Genomic DNA, 6715 nt, shown 5'->3' with positions numbered 1-6715 from the left:
CTTTGGGGCACCAATTTGAAGGTAGTGCTCCATATTCAGGCAGGCTGGTGCATGCATCCCAGACACATCCCAGGACAGCAAAGGGGGCTGAGTGGTGAGCTCAGATGGTGAGCTCAGGTCCCTGGGGCTGGGGAGACAGAGGGGTGCTCAGGGACAGATTAAACATAAAATTGACACAATAGGGCTTCCCTGGTGGCGCAGTGATTGAGAGTCCGCCTGCCGATGCAGGGGATGAGGGTTCGTGCCCCGGTCCGGGAAGATCCCACATGCCGCAGAGCGGCTGGGCCCGTGGACCATGGCCGCTGAGCCTGCGCATCCGGAGTCTGTGCTCCACAACGGGAGAGGCCACAACAGTAAGAGGCCCGCGTACCGCAAAAAAAAAAAAAAAAGATAAGCTTGTGAGCACAGATGCAGATTTGGGGGAGAGTCATCTTCTCTCCTGAGTTTGAGAATACATAAAATGTTTTCCCTCATCTTCAGAGTCCATGCAGAAAATTTTCTCACCCCTCTCTCTACCTCTCAGTGCTCATTCTAGCTTTTCCAACCTTCTTTCTTTTTATTCTTGGCCCCTAATCTTTACGAGTCAAGCACCCACGGTGGTCACTTTCACCCCCATGCATTTACACCCGGCGTCCTACCCACCTCTTCTCTCTGCCAATCTCTTTCCCCAAGTTCCTGCTAAAAACTTCTTCCAATGTCTTCACGGATGAATTCCTCCACCTCTCTCTGTGCACACACTTCCTCCTTCTCACTCTTCAAGTTGCCCCGTACAGTTTGAACTTGTATAAATGTCTAATGGGGACACATTTACAAATGTCTTTATGTGACTATATTTTCTTTTCATCTACAATTCTGGCTCCCGGTGTTCAGTGCCAAGTCTCCTTGACCCTTGGCATATTCTTGGGTACCAGCAGAGATTCCTCCTCATGAAGGATACTAGCTAATCGCATAAGTTGATACACAAAAGAGGAGACGGTCATTAAGGGAGATGGTTTTTGCTCTGCACTGCTCAGGGGCAGACAGATTTGCTAATTTCTTCCTTTTTTTTTTGCGGTACGCGGGCCTCTCACTGTTGTGGCCTCTCCGGTTGCGGAGCACAGGCTTCGGACGTGCAGGCTCAGCGGCCATGGCTCATGGGTGCAGCCGCTCTGCGGCATGTGGGATCTTCCCGGACCGGGGCACGAACCCGTGTCCCCTGCATCGGCAGGCGGACTCTCAACCACTGCACCACCAGGGAAGCCCAGATTTGCTAATTTCTTACCAACCTTCCCCCAGCCCAAAGCGTGGCCTCCTGAGCTTTCCTCAGTACATACCTTCTTTTGTTGTTTTCCAAGAAACTCAGACTGAAAGTCCTGTGCCCGTCAGCTGGCAGGGCACCCACCATTGTGCTTCTGTCACACAGATGGTGAAGTGCACACATGCATTGAGAGAGAGGGAGAAGCACACTACCTGTTCTCTGAACTGCAGGAGCTCATCTTTAGCTGGGTCCTGGGAGGTGTAAAGGGCTGCAAGGGCTGCACACACCCTTCCACTGCCCAATCACCAGTCTCCAAGGTCAGCAGGCATTTCTGGGGTGACTTGAAGAGTATTGCCCAAAGGCATCAGCATTGGGCACTCCAGCCTCAGAGGAATTCCTTTCCGATAAAGAATTAGCCAGCATCCTCTTACAACGTGCAAAACCATATAGAATGAAAATTGGTTGTAAAGAAGCCACCAGCTGAATGCGGATCCTGTTGAGAACTGCCTGAGGGGGGGGAAAAAGGGGGATATTGTTCAGAGTTGACCTCTTCCGGTGACTACTAAAATGTTTGTCCCACAGCTGGGACAACACACCAACTCCTGAGCAGACCCCAGGAAGGAAAATGGAGGAGGGAACAAAGAGACTAAAGTTAGAGGTAAGTTCCTCCACAGCGTGTAGGAGACAGAATACCTTAGAGATCACCTCTCCCGAGCCCCTCACTGCACAATCCAGAATCAAACTGCAAAGTGTGTGAGTGACTCCACCAGTGTAACAGGAAGGCAGAGTTTCCATGACACCACATCCCTTGGGAGGTGCACACCCTATGGCCTGGGTGCAGTTCTGAGAATCTGCCCCAGGTGAGGCCGAGAGCTGGTCATGGACCCAGTTATCTCTGTTCAGACTTGGCTTTCAAGCCTGCCAGGGCGATGCTTCACATCATCCCACTCCTGTTGCTCTGTGTACCTTTTCTGTCTTGTCTGTCTTGGCTTCTGATGGGCGGAAATTCATTATTACACACAGAAAAAGCTGCACTGAATGTGTTCTGTGCATTTGTGTAATGATTTCCTTAGAATGGAAGGGGATTTCTGGGTAACAGAGAACATGCCTTTAAGGTTTTGATGACTACCCTCCAAAAATGTTACACCTATTGCCACTTTTAGCAGCAGGGTGTAATGGTGCCCATCCCTGTGCACACTTTTAATAAATGCTGAAGTCATACATCTCTTGCATTTTGCTAAATTTATTTTAGTGTGTCTTTTCCTATCGTTCATGTTTATGGTCTACTTGTATTTCAGGGCTGTGAGTTGTCTGTTCTATCTCGTTTATATTGGATTGCTTACCTTTTCTTATCAATTTGTAGGTGTTTAGATATTTTGTATACTGATTAGAATAATTTTACCCATTGTTTGTTTTAACTTTACTTACGGCATCTTTCATCTTAGAGAGATGTGAAGTTCTAATGTAGATAAATATGCCAATATTTTATAGCTCCTGGGGTCTGTTTCATGTTTTGAATATCAATATGATTTTCTTTTTTTGTGGTACGCAGGCCTCTCACTGCTGTGGCCTCTCCCGTTGCGGAGCACAGGCTCCGGACGCGCAGGCTCAGCAGCCATGGCTCACGGGCCCAGCCGCTCTGCGGCATGTGGGATCTTCCCGGACCGGGGCACGAACCCGTGTCCCCTGCATCGGCAGGCGGACTCTCAACCACTGCGCCACCAGGGAAGCCCTTTGCTTCCTTTTTTAAAGTGTCTGAAGTATATTTACATATTTGCTTCTCCGTATGAACTTCAGAATTGTCTTCTCTATTTTTCAAAATAAACATCCTGGGATTTGGGTTAGAATGACTGACGTCTTTATTATATGTTAATTTTCCATCCAAGAATATTGTCCACTTTTTGTCCTTCAGTATAGTCTTTTCGTTTGCTTCTTCAGGCACATTGTTAAAATTTTTTCTCCTAGATTTTATTTCATAGATTGTGTGGCTATCATGAAAGGGATTTTAAAAAGTGTTTTTATTCCTTATTATTAGAGTATGGGGAAAAATCATTGTCTTCTTGTTTATATCTTGCACCTGACCACCCTTTAAAGCTCTCTCATCAGTTCAAATAATTTTTCAGTGGATTCTCTTGGGTTTTCTAGGTAGACAACTTTATCATTTGCAAGAAATAAATTTTTCTTGCTATTTAAATATTTATGCCTTTAAAATCATATTTATATTCAAAACATGAAACAGACCCCAGAAACTATAAAATAAATTATTAGCATATTTATCTACATTAAAATTTTATATCACTCTAAGGTGAAAGATAACCATAAACAAAGTTAGAACACAAACAATGGATAATGTATCTGCCACAAGATGAAGTCTCTGTATTTTAATAGGAGAACTTAATTTGTCACATTTATTGTGGCTACTGATTTTCTTTGACTTATTCTTGTCCCTTTACCTTATGTTCCTATGAAACATGCTTTCTTGTGTATTTTCTTTCCTGACTGGTTAGATCATACAGTTTTCTTTGTGCCCCCTCTAGTGGTTTCAAAGTTCTAGAACCTATTTCTATTTGTAACTACTCTTCAAAATGTATAAGCCTGTATTTTTTCCCTCAGTGTCTAGAAGTGCTGGTTACTTCTGAATGAGACAAAATATTGGGCATGCTTTACCTCTCTTCTCTTCCTTTCTACTCATCCCCCTCCAAACTCCCAGGTTTGATTGAAATAATCTGGAAGTTTTGTTTCAGATGCTTTCAAATACAGTTTTTCCTTCTCCTATTTTAGGAACTATTGTCTAAAAATTACATTTAAAAATCATGAGTACAGCAATTACAGTAACAACCACAACTTTTGGCAGTTTTTTTTTGCCTTTTTTTTTTTTTTTTTTTTTTTTTGTGCGGTACGCGGGCCTCTCACTGTCATGGCCTCTCCCGTTGCAGAGCACAGGCTCCGGACACGCAGGCTCAGAGGCCATGGCTCACGGGCCCAGCCGCTCCGCGGCATGTGGGATCTTCCCGGACCGGGGCACAAACCCGCGTCCCCTGCATCGGCAGGCAGACCCTCAACCACTGCGCCACCAGGGAAGCCCTTGGCAGTTTTATTGCACATCACCGTTTGTGTCACATGTCTCATCTACTTTATCTTTCCTTGGCTTCATCTTGCTTGAAATATCCTCCAGTATTTTATTTCCATAAATGTCCTTCGATAGTGTAATTTCTCTGATTTCCTTCATTTCTGAAGATCTTCTTTTACTTTCTTAGTTGAAAGATTATTGTTCAAAAATGTGAATGTGTGTATGGGAGGAAATGAAACTGTAATAGTCCCGTGGGAAGAGGGGTGAGGAGGTAGAAGGTAGAAGGTAGTGTAAACAACTTAATCCTGATCTCTTCCAGCAGAGTCAATAGATAGGGACTGGTGGTATTAACACATAATTTAGACGTCAGGAAGTAATTACAGAAAAACCAAACCCAAAAGCCACAAAATTCTCCCTCTGGCAACACAACTAGGATGATTAGGGAAGAGATGAAGCAGGGAGGGAGGTTAAAGGACTACGGTTTTTTTGTTATGCTTTTTGTCCAATTTTACTCTTTAAACATGAGCCTGCATTACTTTGATAAAATTAAGGTGTTTTTTTTTGTGGTACGCGGGCCTCTCACTGCTGTTGCCTCTCCCGTTGCACAGCACAGGCCCCGTGGCCATAGCTCACGGGCCTAGCCACTCCGCGGCATGTGGGATCTTCCCGGACTGGGGCACGAACCTGTGTCCCCTGCATTGGCAGGTGGACTCTCAACCACTACGCCACCAGGGAAGCCCAAGAGGTAGGATTTTTTTACGTGCTCCCTCTGTGTTGAGTTGGGGTGTAAAACCATGGGATGGTTGCTCCTAAGCCCATTAAGAACTGCTTTTTGACCACAGTCCTGTGGGACTCCTGAATGTATGCCCTGTTGTCTATCAGAGCCAGTGATCCAGGGGCACTTCCCTCAGGCAGCAGCTGCAAAAGATCAGGTAGCAGACACGTGTATAAGATTCTTCCATGGAGATACTGGTGACTTGGAGTGAGCTAGAGAAAGAGGGCCAGGGGGATGTTCCCACACTTCCCTTGTCTCCCTGGAGGATTGCAGTCAGCCCACAGATGCAAGCTTGAATAGAAGCCTGACCCTGAGGTAGCAACTTTTGAAGTATGCAAATAGACCCCTTTAAGGGAAAAACCGGGGAGATGGGAATTTCTGCTCCCTCTACAATGAGCCCTACAATAAGCCAGTTAAGAACTGCTTCTTTGTTTGTTATAGTCTGTGGGGCTCCTGAATGGAAGCCCTGTTGGCTATCAGAGCCATGTGACCAAGGGAGATGTCCCCTTGGGCAGCAGCCACAAAAGCTGAGGCAGAGACATATGTACAAACTCCTTTCAGTGGGACAATAGCTACTTGGGGTGGGCAGGAGGGAGAGGGTGATGGGGAGTGCCTGCAGGCTTTCCTGGTCTCTGAGGAGGATTGCATCAGCCTTGAGATGTGTGCTAAATTAGAAGCCTGATGCTCAGGTAGCAGCTTTTAAAGTGTGCAGATAGACTCCATTCAGGAAAAGACTGGAAGATGGGCACTTTTTTCCTGCTCCCTCAGCTCTGAGCACTGGGATGATAGCTGCAGTAAGTGTTCGCTCCCATTAATAACTGCTTCTTTGTTTGCTATAATAGTTTGTGGGTCTCATATGCACAAACCCCATGACTTGCAGAGCTAGGTGTTTTGGAGGCACATCCCTCTGATGGGAGCCTTAAAAGTTGAGGTGCTAGTTGTGTATTCCAAACCCTTCACTCTTCAGACAGAAACTGGGAATTGGGGGTGGGGGCTCTGATTTTTTGGCACTGTGCCAGGGGTGGGGTTTTTGGCAAGAGTGTGCCCCAGCCTTTCCTACCTGTTTTGATGTGGGTATTTGCTCATTAGCCCAATGTGTAGGAGTCACTCTGCCAGTTTCTGGATTTCTTTCAGAGGGGATTGCTTCATGTATAACTACCTCTTTTGTGTGTCCATGGGAGCTGGGGACGTTGTAGCAAATATAGAAATGAGACTTTTCTGACAAACAAGGAAAATAAGCAAACAATGAGTAGGCTGGGGAAACAACATAAACAGGCCTGAAACAGTTAAGCAATCTTGGTTATTCTTTAGCTGTTACTACTAACAAACACTTGTAGCTAGACTTGTCCTTCACAAAGCTAAACAAAGCTAATTACTCTGACTCCATATGAATTGTACAACCCACCTGGCATTTACTCTCGCTGCATTTTTTTGTAGCAAATCACCCCTTGTAGCTGTTTGCATTTCAGAAAAAGGTCTAAGGCCCATAATGCAGAGATGACGGAACCAGTTACCAGGCTGCCTGATGCCAGCAGTTGTTACCGAGTCCAAGCTTGCTCTGCTCGCCACGCGAAAAGCCGGCAGACCGAGAAGATGGCAGACTGATGTCTGAAAAACCATCTTTTCAGGGCTT

This window comes from Phocoena sinus, chromosome 3, assembly GCF_008692025.1.
Source record: "Phocoena sinus isolate mPhoSin1 chromosome 3, mPhoSin1.pri, whole genome shotgun sequence".
Lineage (NCBI taxonomy): Eukaryota > Metazoa > Chordata > Mammalia > Artiodactyla > Phocoenidae > Phocoena > Phocoena sinus.
The sequence above is the reverse complement of the archived record's forward strand: the minus strand, read 5'-3'. Positions refer to the sequence as shown.